General features: G+C 40.2%; 1 non-coding gene across 1 annotated transcript; it reads right to left on the reverse strand.

Moving 5' to 3' along the window:
* Nucleotides 1–774: 774 nt before the first annotated feature.
* On the reverse strand, nt 775–877 carry LOC112066747 (U6 spliceosomal RNA). Its single transcript, XR_002892844.1, has one exon. It is a non-coding gene; the product is annotated as a U6 spliceosomal RNA (small nuclear RNA).
* Nucleotides 878–13,072: the final 12,195 nt, after the last annotated feature.

Genomic DNA, 13,072 nt, shown 5'->3' on the forward strand with positions numbered 1-13,072 from the left:
TTTTTTGATATTGAGCTGCATGAACTGCTTGTATATTTTGGAGATTAATCCTTTGTCATTTGCTTCATTTGCAAATATTTTCTGCCATTCTGAGGGTGGTCTTTTCGTCTTGTTTATGGTTTCCTTTGCTGCGCAAAAGCTTTTAAGTTTCAAAAGGTCCCATTTGTTTACTTTTGTTTTTATTTCCATTTCTTTAGGAGGTGGGTCAAAAAGGATCTTGCTGTGATTTATGTCATAGATTGTTCTGCCTATATTTTCCTCTAAGGGTTTTATAGTGTCTGGCCTTACATTTAGGTCTTTAATCCATTTTGAGTTAATTTTTGTGTATGGTGTTAGGGAGTGTTCTAATTTCGTTCTTTTACATGAAGCTGTCCAGTTTTCCCAGCACCACTTATTGAAGGGATTGTCTTTTCTCCATTGTATATTCTTGCCTCCTTTATCAAAAATAAGGTGGCCATATGTGCGTGGGTTTATCTCTGGGCTTTCTATCCTGTTCCATTGATCTATATTTCTGTTTTTGTTCCACTACCGTACTGTCTTGTTTACTGTAGCTTTGTAGTATAATCTGAAGTCTGGGAGCCTGATTCCTCCAGCTCCGTTTTTCTTTCTCAAGATTGCTTTGGCTATTTGGGGTCTTCTGTGTTTCCATACAAATTGTAAAATTTTTGTTCTAGTTCTGTGAAAAATGCCAATGGTAGTTTGATAGGGATTGCATTGAATCTGTGGATTGCTTTGGGTAGTATAGTCATTTTCACAATGTTGATTCTTCCAATCAAAAATATGGAACGGTTCAAGAATTTGCATGTCATCATTGCACAGGGGCCATGCTAATCTTCTCTGTATCATTCCAATTTCAGTACATTTGCTGCTGAAGCAAGCACTGAGCAGTGAAGAATTTGAGTCACCTGCTGTGCACGTTCCCAGCTGAGGTTGAGCAAGGCAACTCGCTTCCTTCTTGTTTCACCTCTCATACTGTAAATAAGTGTCCTTTTTTTGGTCTATTTTGTGCCATGTTTTTTCCTTTTTTTGGTGTGGTTGGTGATTTCACTGTTGAAAATGGAATTATCCCTTTATTTTCTGGCACTGCATATTGCTCTGGAGGCAGCTGTCAGAAGGCAGCCTGGATTTTCTGCCTTCATTTAAGGAAATTTAGCTTTAAAAATATCTTGGAATAATTTTTGTCTGCAATTTTTGGGTTCTTTATTTCAGGAATACTTTTCATCCATATGTTGTATCATTTGTGCCTGCCCTTGATATCTATTACTTTATCTGTACTCATTTCATCTTTCCCTTTCCTTCCCTTTGCATTCTCTCTGGAAGGACTTTCATTTCAAGACTTTAAATTTTCAGCCATGTCTATTCTGTTTGGGCTGTTCTAATTATTAGTTCTGTAATGATACTGTTTGGGTGCTCTGTTGCCATAGTTCTGCAATCCCTCTTTTAATCTCATTCTGTTCTTTTGACATTTTGTCTTTAATACCTTTTTAAAAAATAGAATTCCTGTTATTATCAAGTCATTCCATAGCCTGAAGCCCTTTCAGGGAATCTTCTTCTGTTCTTGGGTTATGTTTTCTGTCACCTGAATTATTTTTCTGTACTCTGTAGCCACACTTCCTTTATTGGTTTTTGCGTGATAGGTTTCCACAGTCACCATGACATGCCCGCTTTGTTTCCTTGCTCACGCTAAGTGTGAGCAACTTTGACTGCCATGGGGAGGTCTAGGTAAATTCCTCTTAACATTTTTCCCATCTTATTGAGACATTTTTGGCTTCCACTCTGAGCCAAATTTGAGAGGTATCATGTTCTTACTGCTTTTCAGTACCCTGGTGGCTCAGTCAGTGAAAAAGTTCAGCCAGAGTGGGTGAAGTTTTGCTGGAAAACTAGAAGTCAAGTCTTTCTTCTGAGATTAAAAAAGATACCCTATGTTAGAGAACACCACATATGATCAAGGGTATATCCTACTCTTGTGGGGAAATACCCTGTTTTTTCAATCATTCTCCTGATTTAGACTGGAATTCTGAAAAATGGTGAATCCAAGTACTTTTCTTTTCTTTTCAACATTTATTTATTTTTGGCTGTTTTGGGTCTTTGTTGAGGCATGTGGGATCTTTCATTGCAGCACGCGGGCTTTTCATTGTCGTGTGTGGGCTTCTCTCTAGTTGTGGTATGTGGGCTCCAGAGCACGTGGGCTCAGTAGTTGTGGCATATAGGCTCAGTAATTGCCGCACGTAGGCTAAGTTGCTCCATGGCATGTGGGATCTTAGTTCCCTGACCAGGGATCAATCCTGCGTCCTCTGCATTGGAAGGTGGATTCTTAATCATTGGACCACCAGGGCAGTCCCATCCAAGTACTTTTTCTGCCTCTGTTGAGATGGTATAGTGGTTAGGATCAACTTGCCCTGATTTCCTTATGTAAACCATGTAGCTAATAACATCATGGGGTTTTTATGAGTCTTAAATAGAATGTTGCATATAATGGCTTATCATCATGCTACAGATACCCAACATATGTTAGGTGTGATTATTTTATTGCAGTGAGATGTGAAGATTCTCTTGTGAGGGCCTCTCTTTACTTTTGCCCTGGGCTGCATACTCACCCACTCACTCTTTAATTCCTCTTCTTCCCAAATGGGGTTGCATTCTTGGGATTTTACAAACTTACTACATTTGCCTCATATCACTTATTGAGGGTATGTATGGAGGAGGATGAGGTATATAGGATGAGCACAATGAATTATTTCCTTTATTGATTTTCTTGGGAACTACTTTTAAAAGTGTATGACATGAGGTCATATCCTATTTATTTCAGGTTGCTGATAGTGATAATTTTGTTGCTGATGTTAGTGTCATTAGGTTATAGGGTGGGATTTTGTTTACCTTCCTCCATTCATCATGTCTACCTAGAAGTTCAAACAGGATTAGAGACATAGGGGAGAGAGGCAGGCCCTTGAGCTGGTGTCCGAGTGAGGGAAGGAGCAGAGGTAGAAATGGGTAAGAGGAGGTGGTGAAGGGCAGAGGCTGGTTAGCAATGAAGAGAATAGTGGGTGATGAACCATGGTAGGTAGGTAGGAGACATAAGGCTGGTTGGGGATTTTGGAGCCCAGGAGGAAGAACTGAAATTAGTGGTGGATCTAAGCTACTGATCTTCTATAAGACCTGGCTCTCCTGCCAGGTCACCTGTTGACATGATGTCTTTCCCAAGTGAACCTATAGGCTGCCACAGCCACATGATCCAAAGGTTCTGACTTGGGTGGACATGCACCTCTTGCTCTTTAGTAAAACAGAGACCACCAGGCAGGAAGGCAGATGCAGAAGATACCAAAGTTCTGTCTGCTAGGGATAGACATGGTTGAGAGTTCACCTGGTCCTATTAGTCTTAAGTTTTATCTACCTCTGAAATTTGGGGACCAAAGAGATCCAGGAGCCACTTCTAATGATATACTCATAACCTGGGGCTCTAACATTGGTTTGGACATCAGAGAGAACGACAATTAATTCATGACTCCATTAGTACCATGACTTTGTTCACTAAGTCGAGTTAACTTTGTTCCTAAATCGAGAGCTTCCAAAGTCATTGCTGATCCATGTGTATACAGAGTCAGTGCTGAAGCCTCACACAGTAGATGTTCCTTAATTAAATGAAGAAAAGATATATCAGTTTCACAGCACTCCAGAAGTTGGAGAATATCCTTTGGGTCCCTTCCCTCCCTCCCACCCTATTGCCGTCTCTAATTTAGCACCAACTTCTTCTCAAGGAGCTCGAATCTGCCAGCGGAATGAGGAATCATCTAGCAAGCAGGTTATTTTAAATCTTTAATAGACATATTACCTTACATTATGGCTTCATCATCCGCCCCTCAATGTGAGCACCAGTAAAACATCCATCACAATTAGTGTAACATCCCGAACACATAAAAAAGATGAAAATGTGCAGCTAAGTTGGGTGTAAGGGAGCCCAGACTCTCTGACTGGCTATCTGTTAGACTGTGGGCACACAGCCAGGCCTGGATGTGGCTTTTCCACAGGCCAAAAAGGGGAGTAGGGTGTGCTCTGAGCCCAGAGTGCTGTTCCTGTTCATCCTTCTCCAGAAAGACAGAGCCTTCCAGCACTGAGCTGAGGCTGTAGCTGTCATTTACAAAGTTCTAGTCTCACTTCTGTTACTGGCCAACCTGATGCCACTGGCCAAAACTTGGAGTCCCAGGTCCAGAGCAATCAGATAGGAACAATGTATTTACTGAGCCAAATCCTGCGTTAGGCTCTTTTCACTTTTGTTAGCTCATGGAAGCCCTGTGATCACCATATGAAATAGATATTATTATTCATACTTTTATGAAGGAGAAAACTGAGGTTCAAAATGTTCTGAGATTCATACCCTGGGAAGTCTATTTCCAAAGGTTATTTTCTTAGAACGTGGTCACTGGACAAGACAAATGTGTGGAGTATTGAAGCGAGGAGGAGGTGAGGAGAGGCTGTTCCAAGCTTGGAGACTAGAGGGACATGCCATCCAGGTGTGAGTGGCACCTTCACTTGTATTTAACCCTTCAGAATGCCCAACGAACCACTGCGTGCCTCTTTTATTGTTTGCATATACATGTATGTGTGTATTACTTATCTCTCTTTTGGGCTCATGCAGAGTTGAGTTAGTCCTACATTTCAGCTCTCAGCACTGTCTACATCATTCAGCACAAGGCCCCTCTTGCATTTATTTCCCCTTATTCAGTCCCTGATCCTCACTTCCATCCCCCTCACCTGCCTAGATGTCTAACTCCATTGTACTGGATATATATCCTTTTAATATTGTGTACATGTTTTTGGTTTATGTAATGGTATTTTGTTATAGACCTCACTTTGTTTTTTAATTTTTTCCCTTACTTTTAGGCTTTTATATATAACCACATTTGCTCTGTGAGCATCAAACTCACTCTATGTTGACTCCTGTGTGCTGGGAAGGTATGTATCCACACATTTTGCTCATCCTCAGCCCTGGAGATAGACACTATAGCTCACCTTCAACTCCTGGCAACAGCACACAATACAATGACTCAATAAACACAGCATCCTTGACCCCTAGGGATTTGCACCAAACTTTATTGGCCATTCTCCATTGTTTGCCTTCCTACCATCATCTCACTTGTTTAACTCCTCATCATCTCTTGTCTGGGTCCTTACAAAGGTCTCTGCCTCCCACGTCTCTTTTATTTTATTTTATTTTTAAAAAATTTTTATTGGAGTAGAGTTGCTTTACAATGTTGTGTTAGTTTCTGCTGTACAGCAAAGTGAATCAGTTATACATTTACATATATCCACTCTTTTTCAGGTTTTTTCCCATATAGGCCATTGCAGAGTATTGAGTAGAGTTCCCCGTGCTATACAGTAGGTCCTTATTAGTTATCTATTTTTTTAATAGATCTTTATTGGAGTATAATTGCTTCACGATACTAAGTTTCTGTTGCACAACAAAGCAAATCAGCCATATGCATACATATGTCCCCATATACCCTCCCTCTTGAGCCTCCCTCCCATCCTCCCTATACCCTCCATCTAGGTCGGCGCAAAGCACCGAGCCAATCTCCTTTGGCTATGCTGCTGCTTCCCACCAGCCAACTATTTTACATTCGGTAGTGTATATATGTTGATGCTACTCTCACTTCGCCCCAGCTTCGCGCTCCCACCCCATGTCCTCAAGTCCATATTCTATGTCTACCTCTTTATTCCTGCCCTGCAACTAGGTTCATCGGTACCTTTTTTTTTTTTTTAGATTCCATATATATGCATCAGCATATGGTATTAGTTTTTCTCTTTCTGACTTACATCACTCTGTATGACAGACTTTAACTTTATCCACCTCACTACAAATAACTCAATTTCGTTTCTTTTTATGGCTGAGTAATATACCATTGTATACATGTGCCACATCTTCTTTATCCATTCATCTGTCGATGGACATTTAAGGTGGTTCCATGTCCTGGCTACTGTAAATAGTGCTGCAATGAACATTGTGGCACATGTCTCTTTGTGAATTATGGTTTTCTCAGGGTAAATGCCCAGTAGTGGGATTGCTGGGTCATATGATAGTTCTATTTTTAGTTTTTTAAGGAACTTCCATACTGTTCTCCATAGTGGCTGTATCAATTTACATTCCTACCAACAGTGCAGGAGGGCTCTCTTTTCACCACACCCTTTCAGGCATTTATTGTTTCTAGTTTTTTGATAATGGCCCTTCTGACTGGTGTGAGGTGATACCTCATTGTAGTTTTGATTTGCATTTCTCTAATAATTAGTGATGTTGAGCATCTTTTCTTGTGACTCTTGGCCATCTGTATGTCTTCCTTGGTGAAATATCTATTTAGGTCTTCCACCCGTTTTTTAACTGGATTGTTTGTTTTTTTGAAACTGAGCTCCATGAGCTGTTTGTATATTTTGGAGATTAATCCTTTGTCTGGGCTCTCTTTTCACCACACCCTTTCAGGCATTTATTGTTTCTAGTTTTTTGATAATGGCCCTTCTGACTGGTGTGAGGTGATACCTCATTGTAGTTTTGATTTGCATTTCTCTAATAATTAGTGATGTTGAGCATCTTTTCTTGTGACTCTTGGCCATCTGTATGTCTTCCTTGGTGAAATATCTATTTAGGTCTTCCACCCGTTTTTTAACTGGATTGTTTGTTTTTTTGAAACTGAGCTCCATGAGCTGTTTGTATATTTTGGAGATTAATCCTTTGTCTGTTGTTTCATTTGCAAATACTTTCTCCCATTCTGAGGGTTGTTGTTGTTGTTTTTGTCTTATTTATGGTTTCTTTTGCTGTGCAAAAGCTTTTAAGTTTAATTAAGTCCTCCCATTTGTTTATTTTTGTTTTTATTTCCGTTACTCTAGGAAGAGGGTCAAAAAAGCTGTGGTTTATGTCAAAGAGTGTTTTTCCTATGTTTCCTCTAAGAATTTTATAGTGTCTGGTCTTACATTAAGGTCTTTAATCCATTTGGAGTTTATTTTTGTGTATGGTTTTAGGGAATATTCTAATTTCATTCTTTTACATATAGCTGTCCAGTTTTCCCAGAACCACTTATTGAAGAGGCTGTCTTTTCTCCATTGAATATTCTTGCCTCCTTTATCAAAAATAGGGTGACCATATGTGTGTGGGTTTATCTCTGGGATTTCTATCCTGTTCCATTGATCTACATTTCTGTTTTTGTGCCCGTACCATACTGTCTTGATTACTGTAGCTTTGTAGTATAGTCAGAAGTCAGGGAGCCTGATTCTTCCAGCTCGTTTTTCTTTCTCAAGATTGCTTTGGCTATTCAGGTTATTTTGTGTTTCCATACAAATTGTGAAATTTTTTGTTCTAATTCTGTGAAGAATGACAATGGTAGTTTGACAGGGATTGCATTGAATCTGTAGATTGCTTTGGGTAGTATAGTCATTTTCATAATATTGATTCTTCCAATCCAAGAATATGGTATATTTCTCCATCTGTTTATGTCAACTTTGATTTCTTTCATCAGTGTTTTACAGTTTTCTGAGAACAAGTCTTTCGCCTTCTTAGGCAGGTTTATTCCTAGGTATTTTATTCTTTTTGTTGCAGTGGTAAATGGGAGTGTTTCCTTAATTTCTCTTTCTAATTTTTTTCTGATTTTTCATTGTTGGTGTATAGGAGTGCCAGAGATTTCTGTCCACTAATTTTGTATCCTGCAACCTTACCAGAGTCAATGATTAGTTCCAGTAGTTTTCTGGTGGTATCTTTAGGATTTTCTATTTATAATATCATGTCATTGGCAAACAGTGACAGTTTTACTTCTTCTTTTCCAGTTTGTATTCTTTTTCTTTTCTGATTGCTGTGTCCAGGACTTCCAAAACTATGTTGAATAAGAGTGACAAGAGTGGGCATCCTTCTCTTTTTCCTGATCTCAGTGGAAATGCTTTCACTCTTTCACCATTGAGTATGATCCTTGCTGTTGGTTTGTCATACATAGCCTTTATTATGTTGAGGTAGGTTCCCTCTGTGCCCATTTTCTGGAGAGTTTTTATCATAAATGGGTGTTGAATTTTGTCAAAAGCTTTTTCTGCATCTATGGAGATGATCATACGGTTTTTATTCCTTATTTTGTTAATGTGGTGTATCACACTGATTGATTTGTGTGTATTGAAGGATCCTTGCATCCCTGGGATAAATCCCACTTGATCATGGTGTGTGATCATTTTAATGTGCTGTTGGATTCTATTTGCTAGTATTTTGTTCAGGAATTTTACATCTACATTCCTCAGTGACATTGGTTTATAATTTTCTTTTTGTGATATCATTTTCTGGTTTTGGTGTCAGGGTGATGGTGGCTTTGTAGAATGAATTTGGGAGTGTTTCTCCCTCTGCAATTTTTTGGAAGACTTTGAGGATGATAGATGTTAGCTCTTCTCTAAATGTTTGATAGAATTTGCTTGTGAAGCCATCTGGTCCTGGACTTCCTTTTTTGGAAAATTTTTAATTAAGGTTTTAATTTCATTATTTGTGATAGGTCTGTTTATAATTTCTAATTCTTCCTGGTTCAGTCTTGGAAGGTTATACCTTTCTAAGAATTTGTCCATTTCTTCGTGGTTGTCCATTTTAGTAGCATATAGTTGTTTGTAGTAGTCTCCTATGATCCTTTGTATTTCTGCGGTGTCAGTTTTTTTTTTTTTTTTTTTTTTTTTTTTTTTGCGGTACACAGGCCTCTCACTGCTGTGGCCTCTCCCGTTGCAGAGCACGGCTCCGGACGCGCAGGCTCAGCGGCCATGGCTCACGGGCCCAGCCGCTGCGCAGCATGTGGGATCCTCCCGGATCGGGGCACAAACCCGTGTCCCCTGCATCGGCAGGCAGACTCGTAACCACTGCGCCACCAGGGAAGCCCTGCAGTGTCAGTTTTGATTTCTCCTTTTTCCTTTCTAATTTTATTGATTTACATCCTCTCCCTTTTTTTCTTGATGAGTCTCGCTCAGGGTTTATCAATTTTGTTTATCTTTTCAAAGAAGCAGCTTTTAGTTTTATTGATCTTTGCTATTGTTTTCTTCATTTCTATTTCATTTATTTCTGCTATCTTTATGATTTCTTTCCTTCTACTCACTTCGAGCTTTCTTTGTTCTTCTTTCTCTAGTTGTTTTAAGTGTAGGTTAGATTGTTTATTTGAGATTTTTCTTGTTTCTTGAGTTCAGGATGTATTTCTATAAACTTCCCTCTTAGAACTGCTTTTGCTGTGTCCCATAGGTTTTGGGTCATTGTGTTTTCATTGTCATTTGTTTCTATTTATTTTTTTATTTCTTCTTTGATTTCTTCAGTGATCTATTGGTTATTTAGTAGTGTACTGTTTCACCTCCATGTACTTGTATTTTTTTACAGTTTTTATCCTGTAACTGATTTCCAGTCTCACAGGGTTGTGGTCAGAAAGGATGCTTGATATGATTTCAAATTTCTTAAATTTTCTGAGGTTTGATTTGTGACCCAAGATGTGATCTATCCTGGAGAATGTTCCATGTGCACTTGAGAAGAAAGTGTATTCTGCCACTTTTGGGTGGAAAATTCTGTAAATATCAAGTAGATCTGTCTGGTCTACTGTTTCATTGAAAGCTTGTGTTTCCTTATTTATTTTCTGTTTGGATGATCTGTCCATTGGTGTAAGTGGGGTGTTAAAATCCTTTACTATTATTGTGTTATTGTTGATTTCTCCATTCATGGTTGTTAACATTTGCCTTATGTATTGAGGTGCTCCTATGTTGGGTGCATAAACATTTATAATTGTTATTCTTCTTCTTGGAATGATCCACTGATCATTATGTAGTGTCCTGCCTTATCTATTATAGCAGTCTTTATTTTAAAGTCAATTTTAGGGCTTCCCTGGTGGTGCAGTGGTTGAGAGTCCGCCTGCCGTTGCAGGGGACACAGGTTCATGCCCTGGTCTGGGAAGATCCCACATGCCGAGGAGCGGCTAGGCCCGTGAGCCATGGCTGCTGAGCCTGCGTATCTGGAGCCTGTGCTCTGAAACGGGAGAGGCCACAACAGTGAGAGGCCCGCGTACAGCAAAAATAAATAAATAAAGTCAATTTTATCTGATATGAGTGTTGCTACTCCAGCTTTCTTTTAATTTCCATTTGCATGGAATATCTCTTTCCATCCCTTCTCTTTCACTGTGTATGTGTCCCTAGTTCTGAAGTGGGTCTCTTGCAGACAGCATATATATGGGTCTTGTTTTTGTATCCAATCAGCCAGTCTGTGTCTTTTGGTTGGGGCATTTAATCCATTTACATTCAAGGTTATCATTAATATGTATGTTCTTATGACCATTTTCTTAATTGTTTTGGGTTTGTTTTTGTGGGTCTTTTTCTTCTCTTGTGTTTCCCGCTTAGAGAAATTTCTTTAGCATTTGTTGTAAAGCTGGTTTGGTGGTGCTGAATTCTCTTAGCTTTTGCTTATCTGAAAATCTTTTGACTTCTCCAGTGAATCTGACTGAGATCCTTTCTGGGTAGAGTAATCTTGATTGTAGGTTTTTCTCTTTCATCACTTTAAGTATATCCTGCCACTCCCTTCTGGCCTGCTGTTTCTTCTGAAAAATAAGCTGATAACCTTATTGGGATTCCTTTGCATGTTATTTTTTGTTTTTCCCTTGCTGCTTTTAATATTTTTTCTTTGAATTTAATTTTTGTTAGTTTGATTAATCTGTGTCTTGGTGTGTTTTTCCTGGGGTTTATCCTGTATGGGACTCTGTGTACTTCCTGGACTTGGGTAACTATTTTATTTCCCATGTTAGGGAAGTTTTCAACTATAATCTCTTCAAATATTTTCTCAGAACCTTTCTTTTTCTCTTCTTCTTCTGGGACCCCTATAATGCAAATGTTGGTGCATTTAGTGTTGTCCCAGAGGTCTCTGAGATTGTCTTCAATTCTTTTCATTCTTTCTTCTTTATTCTGCTCCTTGGCAGTTATTTCCACCACCTTGTCTTCCATCTCACTTATTCGATCTTCTGCCTCAGTTATTCTGTTATTGATTCCTTCTAGTGTATTATTGTGTTGTTCATCTCTGTTTGTTTTTTCTTTAGTTCTTCTAGATCTTTGTTAAACATTTCTTGTATTTTCTCAATTCATGCCTCCATTCCATTTCTGAGATTCTGGATCGTCTTTACTATCATTACTCTGAATTCTTTTTCAGGTAGATTGCTTATTTCCTTTTTATTTATTTAGTCTTGTAGGTTTTTACCTTGCTACTTCATTTGTAACATATTTTTTTGCCATCTCATTTAGTTATTTATTTTTTTAATCAGTGGGATTGTGTTTCTGTCTTACTGGTTGTTTGGGTAGAGGCTTCCAACACTGGGGTTTGTTGGCTATTGGGTAGAGCTGGGTCTTTGTGCTGAGATGAGGAACTCCGTGAGACCTCATTCTGATGAATATTCCCTGGGGTCTGAAGTTCTCTGTTAATCCAGTGGTTTGGACTCAGAGCTGCCACCGCAGGAGCTTCAGCCTGACCCTGGGCTTGTGAACCAAGATCCTGCAAGCCGTCTGGGGTGGCCAAAAATAAAACCAACAATAACAAAGTAAAAATTAAAATTAGACTAGGAAACTAATAGATATGTTAGGAAGAATATAAAAATAACAATATAGATGAATCAACAATCGGACGGTACATCAGTACCACAATGGTAAAAAAGAGGAGGAGGGAAAAGGAAAAAAAAAAGGGTAAAAGGCCTTGGCTGTGGAGGACGGGACCTAAGCGAGGGCGAGGTTCAGGCAGTGGGTGCAACCAATGTTCAGGACTGACAGGGCTGGACAAAGCCTGGGGGCTGTGGGGGGTGGGGATTAGGCTCAAGGAACAGAAGGGATCCAGGCATGCCCCCCACTCCTGGTTTCAGATAGCAGGGGACCTCACCTGGGAGACCAGCAGGCTTCCTGTGCTCGAGTGGGTGGAATAAATGCCCTCCTCTCCACTCCTTTGCCTCTGGTCTGGGAGGGCCCCTCCTGCCTACCTCTTCTGATCTCCGTCTCCTCCCTCCTATGCCCCCAAGGACACACGTGGCCTGGAAGGGGGTTTGGAGGGCAGTGGATCAGTTTGGGAGTTCAGCAGGCTCCCTGTGCCTGAGTGGGCTAGGCAATCGCACTCTGATTCTCTCCCACTCCTCCCGGAGGGCGCCTCCCGCCTGCTTCTCCTTATCTCCCTGGCCTCAGAGCCACCGAACCTGTCTGGCCTCCACTTCTCCTCCCCCCTCAGTCCCCCTATGTCCTACCAGTTCACTTTGGGTTTCCTTCCTTCTCCTTGGGCCTCAGAGTCCCCCACCAGCAGCTGGCAGGTGCCCTAGTTGTGGGGAGATGCTAACTCCGTGTCTCTTCTGTTTGTTTTTATATTTCTTTTAACCTGGATGTTTTACTCTTTTGAACAAAATCAGAGTTGTGATTATGAAGGCTGAGAAGTCCCACAATATGCCATCTGCAAGGTGGAGACCCAGGAAAGCTGGTGGTGTAAATTCCAGTCTGAGTCTAAAGGCTATCAAAATTGGTTTCTGCTTTCCTGGAGCAGCATCTTCTGCTCCAGCTCCTGTTTTCTGTTTAATTAAGCAAGGAGCCCAGCCCTCTTAATACTAAATCCAAGACACCCTTCAAGTCTCAGAGAAGCCAGTTGTCCACCTGAACTTGCCCTCCTCTCAAATCCTCCATCACACATTTTCTGTGCCAGTCATTTGATGCAGAAACCAAAATTCAAGATGATAGATGATTAACTGTTGCAAATGCAGGAGTTTTCTACATTGTTAGGTTTTGTTGTCTCCACTGCGGAGAAGAGGAGTTGTATGTAGCCTATTCGTCTTATCACAAAGCCCAGAACCCTGTGTGTTACAAGTACAATGTGATCAAAGGGCTTTGCAGTTACACACATTGGGGTCTAAGTTTGTGGTTAATAGATAACCTTTACCTATGTTCCAGGAAGGAAATTCATCCTGGAGGGTCTGGCTTAGCAGAAGATAGATGGAGACTCATCACCAGCAGATGGGCAGGGTTATGGAGAGTTGGTAAGAATTGATGAAGAAGAAATCATTCTCAATTAATCCCTGGTGACCTAGTTGTATAT

The sequence above is a fragment of the Physeter macrocephalus genome, chromosome 9 (assembly GCF_002837175.3).
Source record: "Physeter macrocephalus isolate SW-GA chromosome 9, ASM283717v5, whole genome shotgun sequence".
NCBI classification, from domain to species: Eukaryota; Metazoa; Chordata; class Mammalia; order Artiodactyla; family Physeteridae; genus Physeter; species Physeter macrocephalus.